Source organism: Cyprinus carpio, chromosome A25 (genome assembly GCF_018340385.1).
Source record: "Cyprinus carpio isolate SPL01 chromosome A25, ASM1834038v1, whole genome shotgun sequence".
In the NCBI taxonomy this organism is placed as follows: Eukaryota; Metazoa; Chordata; class Actinopteri; order Cypriniformes; family Cyprinidae; genus Cyprinus; species Cyprinus carpio.
This window is the reverse complement of record NC_056596.1, coordinates 6,266,111-6,282,894: the sequence shown is the minus strand read 5'-3', so window position 1 is coordinate 6,282,894 and position 16,784 is coordinate 6,266,111.

Here is a 16,784-nt window from a genome sequence, read left to right as displayed (position 1 = left end):
AAGTTTGTTTTGAGTTGACTGTCAAGAACACAAAACCATCAGATTATTACGGATACATTCAGCAAACATTTAGGGAACATAAAGGTACATTCCCAGTTTGTGCATGTTAATGCTTTTGAATATTATTGGGTCAAAGCAATTTGTGCTAATATGATCATTTGTTTAAATGAACGATTCTGGTAAATCTTAATTTTTGGACATCTCTTGGGTGATCAGTGTGAATGAGATCTTGTTCTCACTTTCATATCAAAGTAATCAGCTGCCATCACACTTCCTTTATCATGCTTTCACAGCTGATGTCCGGGGTGGGTTGTTATTTTGAATTTGTTTAGGTTTTTACTAAATACTCTGCTCTCATTTATATTGGAAAAACTGGTCAATATCGCTAAAATTAATCAAATATTTTTGCCAATACACATATGAATAGACATTATCATAAATATCAAGTCAATACTTAACTATACAAATGCACCTAATAATAATAATAATAATAATAATAATAATACATAAAATAATAATAATAATTACTATTATTAAACTACAATTAATTCAATTCATCACTGAATTCAGTTATCACTGCCCGTTATTTCCTGTGACAGAATGTCTTGCCCAGTATTTTTAATCTCTTGGACTTTATAAAATGAGAGAGAAAGCGACTGCAGCATGTTGCAAGACTTTCCCTTCCATAAGACAACTTTAATTATATAATATCAATTATAATTACAGCCACCCACACATATCCTAGAAGCGCTGGCAGCAGCCCAGCTCATTTACACGTACAGTATGAGAGCTCAGAGATAAAACAGGAACAAAGCAGCATTCATAGACTTTTCATTGGATTCTCCCTCTCTGTGATCCGAGTTGTCATGGATGCCGCAAGCTCATCACCCATTTACATTCAATTAAAGTGGACATGCCAGATCAATATGTTCCATTAGCTACAATATGTCTGTGACAGAATAAGCCAAAGACATCAGCCGCTAATTTCCCCAGCGATGCCATCGACGGCAGCCTGTTTTCCTGCCTTTAAAGGCCTGTATATGGCGTGAAGCTCCATGGTTTGAGGATTTCACACACACACACACACACACTCTGAAAGAATTGCTGGGGCAAACAAAGGTCATGAATTAGTCTTTGGACTGGCTTCATGAAAGATGTTTAGAAGTGTATGTGTCTCTCGTTTCATCGTTTATGACTAGACAGGGCTGTTCAGTTACTTCTTAGGGCAAAAATCCAACTGTATTCAAAGGTTTTTAACAATTAGTTGGCACATGCATGTTATAAGCACATTGACTCAGTTTGTGAGAATGTAAATGCCAATTAAAAAAAAGGCATTTTTATGTGGGTTTTTTTTTTTTTTTTTTTTTTTTTTTTTTTTTTCACCAAATGGGGTGAAGTAAAGACTCAAAATGGTTTCAGGTCAAGGTGGACAGCGAAAAATGCTTTAAACAGGATACTCTGCGGGTCAATGTTCTGTCAACAAATGTGGACTTTGGAGTCAAATGAGAAAACCAAACAACATAAATCATGTGCTTATGCTTGTACGAAAATGGAGCTATGAGTAAACACTGTCAGGAGCATTCCTCTGGATGTCGTCAATCTAAATCCCTGTCTTTGGGAAGACTAGGTGTTCATTTCAAATCTCGTGTTTTTGGAGGTTTTCGAAATTGGACCCCAAACAAGTATGTGATGGTAAATTTACCAAGTTTGCTACTATTTAGAGATTTTTATTTTATTTTTTTCTCTCTCTGTTGCTCATTGTAAAAAAACACAAGTGCATTCTGGGAGCTCACAAATCAACAATATTGTCCAAAATTATTTGTTCAGACAGCTATTTCACTAAAAATATGATATTTCCCAATATAATATTTGGAAATATGTGTTTTCTAACTTGATTAATATCTGAGGTTAAAAAACCCTTTATGCTTTACAATGCTTTATTTATTTTACATTAAAATAAAACAAATAAAATAGCTGTAATAAGTACACAAGTACAGCAAGAAAGTATGTTTCAAATATTTTTTACTTAAAACAAATAAAAAATAGCAGTCAGTGCAATACATTAGGGCAATTAAACAATTCTGAAATGTATTTTTCGTTTTTATTTCAAAGTATCTGTCAATACTGTAGGTAATGTATTTTGTGGTTAAAAAACAATCAAAATGCATTGCCCTTTTTGACATTTTTATTCTAAAATAAATTAAATTATTATTAATAATTATTATTATTAATTCAGATATTATTAAGTCTTGACTCGCATCAGCTGGATAGCAGGTTTTGAGGATTTTGAACCGTTTTGATGTTTGAAAGGATTAGGCAAAACAGCTATATATATATATAATCATATTATACAGTGTGATTGCTTATGCTCTAAAACATTTTAAAATGCAACAAAAAAATAAAATACAACAACAACAAAAAAAAATGTCAATATGCAATGCATAAGTCTGATTGTATTTCAAATATGTATTTTATTTGTATTCTAAAGTATTTCAACTGGATTTATTACTTTAAAATTCATTCAACATCCCCTCAACTGAGATGCGCTAATTCTAATCTAGCATATTATTTAGGATGAATATGCAAATTGGGCTGCAGGGACAGTGAGACGAGGGGATGAGAGGGAGCCGCGTTCACACTGCCGCGCTGCTCTCTTAAAGTAGGACAGGCGTTTGTTTACTTGCATTGTTTGCGACATCTTTCCCAATGACTTGGGAGCATGGGAGAGTTATGTAAGCCAGGTCGCCAGCAGATGAGGGTTTCAAACCCTCACACCATATGAAAGAAAGCAATTTTGGTGGCTCGTGAAGCACACTTAGACTCAGCGTGAGAAGACGACATGGCGAGGGGCAGGTGGGCCTGCAGTGACACAGAAAAAGAAACCAGAGGGAACAAAAAAGGGACAAAGCCTTATTGTCTTTAATTATGGATGACATTTCTTTTGTGAAGTCATTCAGCAAATACTTTTCTCCAAAGCTGCTTCACAAAAAGTGGCTTTAGAAGTCAATGTTTAGTTTATTTCCAGATCATTCAACTAGTCTGTCACTGGTCTATATTCCCATTAAAATGCATTATGAACATGTCAAAGCTGATATTGCTATAAAGCTGCTATATAATAATAACAATAGTAATAATAATAATAATAATGCACAAAATTTTTTTGTCAACAAACAGTAATAAAATACATATAATAATAATAATAATAATAATAATAATTCCTAAATATATATAAATTAATTAATTTAAATGAACAAAATAAAATGGCATAATATTAAAAGTCATGAATACATTGGTATCATAATAATAATACATGCTCATACAAACACACACACATAACCATCACACAAACATACTGTATGTACAGTAATGTACAGTATGTTTTGTGTGGACTTTGCATCTCTTGCATTTGTTTGTGCTTCCGGCCCCCATTTCAGCTTCCTCTATCTACAGTTTACATATTTTTATTTTTTAATTTCTTGCACTCACACTGAAATCCATCTTTTACATTACACCACTCTAAAACCCACATATGCGATGCAGACATTTCTATCCTGGTGTATTGTGTTGTAATTATAGGGCAGAGTCATAATAGTGTTGAGGAGCCAGCGGGTACTTTGAGCCTGTCACACGTGTGCAGGTGCTGTAATTGTGATGCGTTTGGTTTGAGGGGCCAGAGGGGCCGCTGTGGTCTTCACACCTCTCTGCTGTTGAACTGAAATAAAGTCATCAGGGAGACATGCAGGAAATGAGCATTCGCCTGACAGAATGACTCTCCAAGGGCTTTCACCACAAATCCGGCAGGTAGATTTGCCAATATCTGCTCTCATTCATGCATTTTTAAAGACGCAGTTTAAAAACAAAACAATGAGACGCATGCTTCTGAGCACTGGATTCAAAACCAATACTGGGAGACAGATAATGATGCTCAAGAAATTTTACCAATAGAAAAATACACACCCAGGCAAAAGTTTGGAAAAATAACTTTTCTCTCTCTCTCTCAGAGCATAGGGGACTTTCAAACCTCCACGGCAACTGCAGTGGTGGTCACCTGGGAAGCCCTGTTGATCGAGATCGGAATCTGTAGTCCATTACCAATCATGGTGTCATTTATAAATTAAGGCTACCCGACTGAATGAGTGGGACAGATCTGAAACCAAATCCCACTGAGTCAGCAATCCCTAATGCAATTCAAACGGACTTAAGGAGATTTGAGTGATTTTTGCCTTGAATGAGCCAAGAGGGAGAATCAGAGATCCATGCTGCTGTTTGCTGCATTATGACTCATCTGCGGAGCCCCGAGCCAACTTGATGCAGCTATCAGGACAGCCTCCCTTGAGGACCTGGATCCGTATCACACATTAATCTCATTGCAGGGGTACTGATCCAGGATCAGGCTCTCCTAACCTGCCCAGACTGATTTGCATCATTTTAATTTAGGAGGTGAAATGGACCCTGAAACAGCTTATGTTCTGCAGCTTCATGTAGCAGACGGCTGGAGTTCAGCCTGACCTCACAGCATCCAGTCTGCTGGAGACCAGTCACTTCATGACAGTAAGGTGATATCAAGAGCAAAACCGCGCCTGGTAACAGACTGCATACACAATTATAGCTCATAATAATAATAATAGTTAATAATAATAATTTTAATAAATAATTTTTGTTAACATTTTATAAAATTTTTAAAGTTTTATTTTTTATTATTTATATTTTAAATATTAAATTTTATATTATTTAGATTTTCATTTGTTAATAATAACAGCATTTGTAATTAAATAGCATGTAATTACATTAAGTATAATATCAATAATATAATGATATTAATAAAATTCATAAACATAGTTAAAAGTTATTTTATTAGTTAATAATAATAATAATAATAATAATAATAATAATAATAATAGTTGTTAGGTTAAATATAAAAAAGTATGATTATAGAGGCAATAATTATCAATTAGACGATAGATGGCAAAACATTTTAACAGTAATAATTATAAACAATTATAATAATGTCATTTAATAATAATAATATATTTGTAATTATATTTATAAATAATAAAGAAAACGTTATAACATTAAGTAATATTATTTTAAGTATAATAGCAATAATATGATGAAAATTATTAGTGTTATAATTATTATTCTTTATTAGTATAATTATTTCAAAATTGTATTATAATACATTTATTATTAATAATATAATAATAGTATAATAATAATAATAATAAATAGTATGATATGTATGATAGCAATAATATGATAATGATGGTGATAGATAGTAATAAAAAAAAACCTTCATAAATATAAATGTTATTATTATTATTAATATTATTATTATTATAAAAGGTTTCCAAATAGTAATAATCATTGTGATCATCATCTCTTACTTGCCTCCTTTTTTGTATTTCTTGGCACATTAAAAAAAAAAAAAAAAAAAAAAGACATACAGGTTTGAAAGAGTGTGCGTAAATGCATGACAGTTTTCATTTTGAGGTGAACTTTTCCTTTCAAGACAGACAAAGAAACTCAGAGAGATCTGAAATTGACTGTCACGGTACATTCACTACTTCAAAGAAGTCATTTCTTTATAGTTGAAGCGTATTATTCAGCTCTGCCTCTGTGCACATCTGAATTATTAAAGAGACTTGCCCGGCCCGCACTGTTTGATGTCGGGATGCGTGTACACTACTCCTGATTTTATTTTCCTGATCAGTGAATGGCTGAGATTGCATTCTTTCAAACATTCTGCATTCTTTTTTAAATAAAAAAAAAAGAAATCAAGAATATCAAAAAAAAAAAAAAGATATGCACTAAAACAAGTACAAATTCACTACTGTATGTACTAGCCAACCTCATGCTAGCTCTGTTAGCAGTGCGACTGACTGCTTCTGCATGACATAACATGGCTAATGAGGTGTATCATGTGAATGGCTGGAAGGCGATCTCATCCGCCATTGACCCTCTTATTGGTTTTCAAAGGCTGCAGGCACAAACAGATCACTGGTGTATTGGTAAATGAGAGGAGAGCTTTGAGTCTGTGTTATGTGGCTGATCAATGAAGCAATGATCCCTGCGCTCACAGAAACATTCCTGCTGATTAGTATCTGCTCCCATCATTAAGCACTAGCAGACGGCCTGTGGCACGCGGCTAATAAAAGGACGCATCACATTTGTTCTTTTGTCTGGGATGCGCTTCTGCATGACTCAACTGCAGTAAAGGACATTCCAGTGCTGAATCTGTTTGAACACACAGCTCAGTTTCCCTCTCCCTTTGATGCCTGGATTTTCAGACGATATCTGATCCCTGACTGATCATTAGCTACAGAATTAATGACACAGTCTACAATGCTCAAAACATTCAAAAATGTCTTACAAATATCTAAAGTTTAAACAATACTAGTTACTTTTGTTGGTTTCTTTTAGAGAGAGAAAAAAAGAGTTTACCTAATAGCAAGACTGTTCTGTCTCTGCACAGCAAATTGTTTTATTTTCCATTAATTAAAAAAAAATTTACTGTTATGTAATTTTAAAATCAACTAATTTAATTTGGAAAGAAGCGAAGCCAAAGAATTTTAACTAACTCAAAAGTACACACCATAGAGGTCTTAGTGACCATCCAAAACACAAAACCAAACTCAACTAACTTACTGTTTTAACAAAACAGACTGACTGAGAGAATTACCCACAAGGCCTTCTGGTAATGTATTAATGTAGTTTTCAAGCACATTCACTGATAACTGACTAAAAAAAATAATAAATCGAAAATAAAATATATATAAAAATAAATAATTAATATCAGTAAGAATAAATAAGTAAATTGTATATAAATAGAAAAAATAAACAAAATTTGGCCAAAATGAAAAATGAAAAAAAAAAAATAAAACTTAGTAAATTAAGTAAATAATAATTAGTACTGAATAATTACAAATAAGAATAAAATAAAATAAATTCTAAATATAATGGATAAAATTAGTGAATAAATAATCCACATTAATAAGTAACTAATAAATACAATAAGAACTAAATAAGTGTAAAATAATTAGATAAATATGAATAAGTGAATAAAAAAATGAAACACAAACTTAGCCAAATAAGAATAAATAAAACTAGAATTATAAGTAAACAAATGAATTTAAGACATGACTAGATGGTTTAAAAAAGGGTAGGCAACAACCTTCTGTGCACTTGGCATTAATTGAACCTGATGACCTCACTTCTTATTGTTACAACTTTTTTTTCACCAAAGAGCTGAAATTTCAGCAAGCAATCAAAAAGCATAAGTAAGAAAAAAAATCAACTAATTAATTTGGAAGCCAAAGAATTTTAACTAACTCAAAATGATTCCAAATGTATAATTAAGTTGACTTCCTACATATGAAGGTCAGTGCGACTGAGGCAGCTTCTTTCATTTTTGAAGCTGTCAGCATGAGAGCCACAGAAACACGGCATGACATAATGGCCTCTTGTGGCAGCCTCTGAAAGTCCTCGCCACACTTCAGCGGTTAGCAGAATAACTCTTCCCGCTTCAATTACCTCCCCGTCACCTCCTCTCTAGATGGGATGATGGGGAACGAGAGAGGGAAGACTGCAGCCAGCCTCGTGTGAAGGTACATTAACATTTGTCAGTCAGTTGGCAGGGACATGACAAACAAAAATGTAAACCGCTCAAAACAAAGTGTAATATATAATCCACGTCGAAAATGTGAACGCTAGTAGTGTTTTCCCTGCCAACGGGCTCTCAAAAACCAGCGGACCACATCTTGGGTTGAGTGTCTTTACAAGAGTGAGGATGTTCTGTACTGGAAGCTGTTGAAGAGACAGCAACAAATCCACTGCAAAGACAAAAGCAGACCTGACATGAAAAGACGAGCTCGTCGCAGACACTGTGCCATTGTTTGTTTTGTGAAAAGAGGTTGCAAGAATGAACTATCATCCTAATTAGTCACACACTATTAGCTAGCTTAATTACCCAGAGCCCTGAAGCCACAAGCCTCTCTGGAATGATCAGACGCTCTGCATTGTAGAGAAAATGGGCGTCTCTTATCTGACTTTGATGAGGTCGACAAGGAAGATGCAGCTGGCATGCTTGATTTTTAAATGTGATCTCCTCCAGTTTTGTCAGTTTGAACCTAATTAACAAAACAGCCAATGGCAGCAATTTGTTAAGCGTCTCGTTCACAATCAGAGTAACATGCTGTGCAAGACTGTGATCAGGAGACGGAGAGATTGTGTAACTCCGGGTCTCTCCGGGCAAACGTTTCCGCGGCATCAGATGAACATTATCTGGGTTTTTAATCTCATCATGTCAGTGCCTATCCAAGCCAAACATTGAAAATGTGCAGTGCTGGGGGTCCTGCAGGAGCTGAATTGAAAAACACGATGCATGCAGTATACTCTCAGGAAACAAGGCACGAAACTGTCACTGGGGCGGCACACTTTCCAAATGAACTTATGTATTTGTAATGTATTAATATGCATCACTTTCTGGCAAATCTGAAATGTCCTTCGCGCAGTATACCACACAAAAATACAAATAAAATGGCCATCAACATGTAGTGTTGACAAAAATATTTAAAAAAAAATTATCTTTCCTTTTTTATTATTCTTTTTCTTTTTTGAGCAATCTAATGATTGTGAAGTGAAGAAAAGAGGTTTGTTGCCCTGAGGCAACATTGTCCAATATTGGAGGAATAGAAGCAATAACAACTGGCCTCACCACCTGCATATAAATTAAACAGTCAATAACCCAGTGGTAGGATGTGAAAATCTATAAACAAAGTCAAAACGGAGCTTGCTTTTTGCAAAGAATCTATAAATGCATGGCTTCAGAAGCACTTAAAATGTTGTAAAAGCCTTTCTTTAGCTAGAGCCAGGCAGAAGAGGTCCAGTCAAGTGGAAGGGATTAAAAACACAAAGTGCTATTTTCAGACTGCACTGTACAAAACAGCAGCCATCCCGGAGCTAAGCTGCCTCTCAGCCGCCCTGTGCCATGGACGTGAACCCTCTGGCCTCATGTCAAAACACTCGATATCCTCTAAAAGTTCAACACAATTAACATTTAACACGCTGCTTATGGTGCATGAATAATCTTCTGAAGAATTCATGCTCAAGTTTAAGAAATCCTTTACCATTAATGAGCACTTTCCACACTGCATTACAGACCGTGCAGCCCGTCTTGGCCCGGTTCCCGTGGGGAACAGCACCTGTCACAAGACAAGCTGTACTCTTCAGGGTCTACAGGGGCAGTCAGGCAGAGCCAAGCCGAGACGCGAGCGTGTGCTTGTAGTCATCAGCTATAACTTTCTCACCTTTCCTTTCTCCTGTGTATCTGAAGGTTACAGTTCTATGCAGATCATTTCCTGTCAAGCCCAGGAAAGAGCTCTCTGGCCTTCTGGCATCGCTGTCTAGGCCCCAAAAAGGGCCTCTGAAAGAAAGGATCTACAACGAGAGTTTGGGCTTGGACGTTAGCCCCCTCATTCCTGTCCTCTATATAAATTAGCATTTGAAAGGACTTGTAGTAGGGCTGCCCCCTAATAGTCGACTAATCGTTAGTCGACCAGAAGAGGCTTGGTCAACCAAAATTTTATTAGGCGCAGAGGAAGAAATTTTTGTCATCTATATGAGGCTTGGTCAACCAAAATTTTATTAGTCGCAGAAGAAGAAAAGAATCCACAGGCGAAGTTGTTAATTTAGTACATTGGGCAGGACATCCAAACGCTCACCTATCATTCATCCACCATAAATATGGCTTATCATAATGGCCACTCAATGTAATGTTAACCTAAAGAAATGTGCACTGTTCAAGTGTCTGTGTTGAGTGTGGAAGCTGAACAGCGCTCACAGCAGGACAAGATGGAGGCGCAGGTGCGCCCATTTGCTCCTAAAATATTTTGTCATTTTTGGTCATACAGGTAATACATCTTTCAAATCTGTAAAGGTTCTGTTTATTTGTGTGCACTCACAATAAAAAAAAACAAACATGATGCACTTTCTGCCATCTCGGTCTCTCTGAACTTGAGCATGAAACTCCATGTATATTTGGAGTTTTTTGTCTTTTTTTCTCTTTGCCTTACAGACATTAAATATATATCTATAGAGAGTGAAATGTCTTCTTGGAAATGAGCTAATTCAAAATTTGTTTTTTTTTTTTTTTTTTATATTTGTTTTATATATATTTATTGTGTGTGAAATGCCCAGTGCGGAGATGACGAGTCGGTGTTGCAGAGTTCATCTCTTCAACAAAAACTAAATCGAAAACAAAGAAAGCATGGGTTTATCAAATTATTAAAATGTTAATGCAGCCTCCTTACTGTTTTTCCCTGATTCATTCATAATCATTACTTCTGCCCGTGTGCTGTGGCAAGTTTTATGTGTGTGCGTGAGCTCTTATTAGGCTATGTAGGCAATTAAAGGCTCATTATAATGATTTAAATGGTTTATCAATAAACGTGCGATAAGTCGACTAATGCTTAAAAATGAACGACTACTAGTCGACCAGAAAAATTCTTAGTCGAGGGCAGCCCTAACTTGTGGAGGCATAGACTGTTGAAGGGAAGGGAAAGACAGAGAATAACAATAGTAAAGCGCAGCGGTTCCCCTCACAGTCAAACCCTTATTCTTCTGCTAGCTTTGAGGGTCTTGTAAAAAAAAAAAACCCTTTGTCAAGTGTGCATGTGTCGGTATTTCGTTTTCCTAATGGATCCTCATTATTACATTCTCCTCCTTGAGGAACTGGTCATCAAATCTTCAGACACTGAGCTCTTCATATTCAAAGTCTTAAAGAAATGGCTTGCCTCAAATATTCATTTGTTGATGAATCATTTATTCATCCTGACATTGTTCCAAACCAGTTTTTTTTTTTTCATGGAAACACGTGGAAAAGGTAAATTTTTAGAAAAATATCCTTGCAATATTTAATACACTGTATTAAAAGTGGAGGACTAGGGCTGTCAAACTCCAAAATAACAAAACAGCATAATAAAAGTCGTGAAGAATCACTGAAAAGCTTGAAATCCACCATAGATCTAGTAGAGAACTAGTGAAGTCTGATTCATGAACAAATTATTTTAAGTTTAGAGGTTTGGATAAATCAGTTAATATCAGTGTGAATGATTTGTTCACAAGTCAGAATGATTTGATTCGGTTTCAACTTGATGGGCTCAATTATCCAGTTAACAACTAACTGGAGGAAGATTATCAGTAAATATATCTTAAAATATCTTTTAAAAAATGTAAGTCTTTTGAAGCACTTTTATTGAGCTTTTGTATCCTTTTTAATGTTTGAAAGTTTCAGCCCTCATTTTATAAAGAGTGGCTGGGATATTCTTCAAAAATTCACCTTTTGTGATCCGAGGAAAAGCAAGCAAGTCATGCAGGTGATGGTGAATAAATGTCCAATTGTAAATCTCAATCGCAAAAAGTGTTGTACATAAGGCTACACACTTTGTCCAAGCCTCGTACCTAAAGTGCCTCAGTTTACTGATCCTAGTTTCAAAAACTACATTTTCTCAGCACCTTTTATGCCACTCTTCCTGTCCCATTTCTCACTATGTAGTGGAATTTGCCAAGCAGCTGTCAGCGAGAAGATTCCCGACTCACAGACATGGAGCCTCTCCTAACAGGAAGCACTTAAATCACGCCTAGCAAAACATTTCATATTCTCCATTCTCAAAAGTTTGTTTGCCTACAGGTGCTTCACCAAGTGGGCAAGACAAATTCAGATCTGACCCAGATAAATACACTCACTGGCCACTTTATTAGGTACACCTTGCTAGTACCGGGTTGGACCCCCTTTTGCCTTCAGAACTGCCTTAATTCTTCGTGGCATAGATTCAACAAGGTGTTGGAAACATTCCTCAGAAATTCACTCACTAGCCACTTTTTTATTGACACATCATGCAGTTGCTGCAGATTTGTCGGCTGCACATCCATGATCGAATCTCCCGTTCCACCACATCCCAAAGCTGCTCTATTGGATTGAAATCTGGTGACTGTGGAGGCTTTGATTAAAGTGAACTCATTGTCATGTTCAAGAAACCAGTCTGAGATGATTTGAGCTTTGTGACATGGTGCATTATCCTGCTGGAAGTAGCCATCAGAAGATGGGTACACTGTAGTCATAAAGGGATGGACATGGTTAGCAACAATACTTAGGTAGGCTGTGGCATTTAAACAATGCTCAAATGGTACTAAGGGGCCCAAAGTGTGACAAGAAAATATCCCCCACACCATTATACCACCAGCCTCAACCGTTGAGACAAGCAGGATGGATCCATGCTTTCATGTTCTTTACGCCAAATTCTGACCCTACCATCTGAATGTCGCAGCAGAAATCAAGACTCATCAGACCAAGCAACGTTTTTCCAATCTTCTATTGTCTGATTTTGGTGAGCCTGTGCAAATTGTAGCCTCCGTTTCCTGTTCTTAGCTGACAGGAGCGGCACCTGGTGTGGTCTTCTGCTGCTGTAGCCCATCTGCTTCATGGTTCGACATGTTGTGCATTCAGAGATGGTATTCTGCATACCTTGGTTGTAACAAGCGGTTATTTGAGTTACTGTTGCCTTTCTATCATCTCTAACCAGTCTGCCCCTCCTCTGACCTCTGACATCAACAAGGCATTTTCATCCACACAACTGCTTCTCATTGGATTTTTTCTCTTTTTCAGACCACTCTCTGTAAACCCTAGAGATGGTTGTGCATGAAAATCCCAGTAGATCAGCAGTTTCTGAAATACTCAGACCAGCCCATCTAGCACCAACAACCATGCCACGTTCAAAGTCACTTAAATCCCCTGTTATTCCCCATTCTGTTGCTCGGTTTGAACTTCAGCAAATCATCTTTACCACATCTAGATGCCTAAATGCATTGAGTTGCTGCCATGTGACTGGCTGATTAGCAATTTGTGTTACCAAGCAATTGAACAGGTGTACCTAATAAAGTGGCCGGTGAGTATACATTTATCACTGAAAATAATGACATTAACATTAAATGGTCACAATGTTCACACTATATTTATTAATGGATTGCCATAAAATACAGGGTTCACTGAAATGTCTATCAAAATTCATTTGGGAGTGTAATTTGTTTTCTTGTAAACAAAATGGGCAACTAGCGGCTATGATAAGCTATAAAACATGTATTTTGGAGGTCTACATAAAAATATAGGTGTAAACGGTATCATTTTGCCATACAGACAGAGCAACTAGTACAGTTTGAGTTCCAAAACAAATGACCTGTATAGGTTAAACTTCCTAAACAATTTTAACTCAAAAGTGTACTCCGATTCACAAACGGTTCTTTTAATGCAGCTGTTCCCAGCCTTTTTTCCTGAGGACCTCTATTTTAATATTATTTTTTTTTATTATTTAATGACACCCATTTAAAAAGAAAAAAAAAGTTTTTAATAAATGCAACAACAGCAGAAACACTCAAATAATGACATTAACAATGATGGGCAGATTTTAAATGGGAATAAAAAAAAAAATAATCACATTAGCTTATTTACCATCAACCGGTTAAAATTTACAACAGTGCATAAAAATTCGGTCTGATTTTTGCATTGGTTTGAACTAAAATTGCAGACAGACTGAATGAAAAAGTAAATCCACTGTCTGACAGCAGGTGGCACTTATGGAACAGAAGAAATAAAGCCGTTTTCCCAATAACCTCTGTAAACAAAGCAGCCTTAGCCTTTTTCCTGAGTAATCGATGAGGACCACCATGATGGATTCAAATGCAATAAGTGACGTTCTACTTGGAGCTGTTCACACGCTTGGACTCGAACTCTATCAATGCCTAATGACTCTGAGGTGGTCAGGTGGTACAAGTTGTAGCCCTCAGAAAAACTCTCAGTTCACAAGTTGTAATTACGAGTTCTATGAGGAAATGAACGCTTTTGTTGTAATCTCGTAATCACGGTATTACGATATGGTGTGAACGCACCTTCACTTCTCATGTTCCAGTTTCCAGAAACAAATGTTAAAATTAGGTTAAAAAAAAGTGACAGTTAATTAAGCTGAAACTTTTTCAATCTAACTAAATCTAATAATGTGCACAGGGTAAAGCTGTGCTGTTGTTGGCTGCCAGTGTAACAGCAATAAGCTTAAGGAATTCCTGTAAAGTAAATCTGTTCGTGTCCGGCGCTGTATGCCTTGCAGAAACGATGACAAAAGAAAACCAGCATGGCTTTCAGCGGTTAAGTTAAAATACTGTGTGCTCATTTTGTGGACAAAATCCCATGAACTTTGCCCTGATTGCCAGCTGTAAATATGCCCTCATCTGTTTTCAATGCAGCTAACCTCATGTCACTTCATGTCATCTTTCTACTCATTAAACTTAACAGGTGAGTTACTGCTAAAAGACAGTCACTGCAACAATGTGGTGTTTTGAAAGTTTGTTGTTGTTTGCTTTTTAGTGACATTTTCATAGGTTTAACATTATATTATCGGCTCAGAAAATATGTTAATTTAACAAGAAACACCAGAGACTATAAAACATCGTTCCAGTCGGACAAGACTTCATCCCTATTTATAACCCACAAACTAAAGTGAGCTATGCAACCTTTATTAAATTGACCCCCAGGTTGGGAACCACTGTGAATAGTTACCTGTTTGAATCATTCTGAAACACTACCCTCTACAGAGATATAATTGTTTCATTTATTCCCCATTATAGACTGGAAGAATGCAGTGAAGTCCTCCACTCTAGCCTCGAGATGAGCACAGACTGGGCCAATGCATTCTTCCCCTGCATTAATGCCAGAGCGGACTCGCCATTTGATCCTTTGTGACGGGGCCGCCGGTCCAATTGAAATTTCCTGCTTGCTGACTAGAGAAGCCGACCTCTGTGTGACTGTTCCAGCGAGGACTCAGTCATCCAGACACTAATGGAATAGCCCAGCGCTCACAATCACCTTACAGAAGCTCCTCAAAGAACCCAGAACAACTGGCCAAACGGCCCCATTACCCAGCTCTAATCTCCCTCAAAACAGGCACGTTAAAAGAGAGTGGTTGACAGCCATAATAGAGAGAGGGGGCCAGGGAACAATACTGCCCCATCCACCGCACGTCTTAGTGTTGGGTCTTATTGTGGCCCTGGCTGGGAGAAGATTTTTGTATAATAGCTTCCTTTCCTGTTAGAGAAGAGAGAGATTTCTCGTCACTCATCACTCCACCTCTTTATTCTCGCTAGTTTTTGGCTCGGTTTTGGGAACGCCAGTCAGGATGGGTCAGGGAGTTGGAGGCAGTCGCTCGGACTCTTCAAGTTATGTGGGTGTTGCGATATTCAAGGTTTTCTTTAAATGGAAAAGAATAATACATCTTGTTATATAGAGCACAAGATAATAAGTTATCAAGAGATTTTCCAAAGCTGTGGAAAGCATTTATAGGGCAGCCATTTGATTTTTAACAGTTCCACTCTACGGAAGGTAGACTAATAATTAAGTACTGTGAATCTACTAAAGATCATTTAATATACTGTATTGCTATTTTAAAAGATAACAAAATTAATCAAGAGAGAATTGCAAAGTTACTCCCACGATTGTTTTATTTGTTAGTATACACGTGCAGACTGACGTCTTTAGTCACTGTCACATTTTTGCCAGTTATCATCATCTCATCAACCTGATCTCTAAGGAAATGTAGCTATTTTACAAGGTGTACAATCAGTGTTGCCAAGTCTGTTGTTTTCCCGCGGAATTGGGCTACTTTAACACTGTTGCCGTAGGTTGTTTTTCATGTCCGCGGGTTGAAGCGACCCCAATAATGTGATACTTAGCCCCTGGAATACAAATTTTATTGGAGGATCCCCACCGAAAAATGCGTATTTTACCTACAGAATGCGATTTTTACCGGGGAACCCCCCTCAAAATGCATTGGGCTAGGTTTGGACTAGTTTTGAGTAGCAATTGGGCTGGTTGTGTTGTGAAAACCTGGCATCTCTGTGTATGATGCGAATCATACAAAAAGCCCGTTCACACCGCCAGCGACTTTTTCGCTGCTTATCGCTTGTGGCTGGCAATTGGTCGCACTAGTTATCCCACTACTGGTTGCATAGTTAGCCTGTAACACTTCACTACAGCAGATGAATCACGTGCTCTCCACTGACTTCACTCCCATTGGTTGTCACTCCCGAAATTCCCTGCTAATTTGCATAAAGTTGAAGAATTCTGAACTTTTGTCGCTTGACACGCCCACATTCCTTCGCCAACTGTCACTGTCGCTCATGTCACCGGAAGTCATCAGATCTCCATTGAAAATAAATGGGATTATGTCGCTCTGTCGCTGTGTGTTGTTGGCGGGGTGAACGGGGTTTAAGATTTTTAGAAAAAGGCCCACCCTACCCCGTCACTGGGGTGTGAGCAGATCATACAAAAACGCAGGCTACATGCAGTATGAGATTGTGCAAATCAATACGAATTATCCAGCAATTTGCCAAAATGTTACCGTGCTGTAAATGTGTTAATGTGCTGTGTGACAAGTTAAAAAAAAGTTTCAGTGCATCCGAGAATTATAAATTTGATAAATGTGTAAAGTAAAAGATGGATTTCTTTGTTCTTGTCTGTCCTGCTCCAAGAACAATGACCACAAATAGAGTGAAGAGCTGCAACAAAACCCAACAGGAGAGGCTTCCTGATTTAAAGTAGCAGGTGAAATACGATTACAGCTGATGAGAGCCAAGAGGCGGCAGGAAACCGAATGATGAAGAGCAAACACCACAGTCTCTCTCCTCAGGACCGCTGGCCGGGGGAGGGGAGACAGATGAATGAGACGCATCCTCCCTCACTGCAG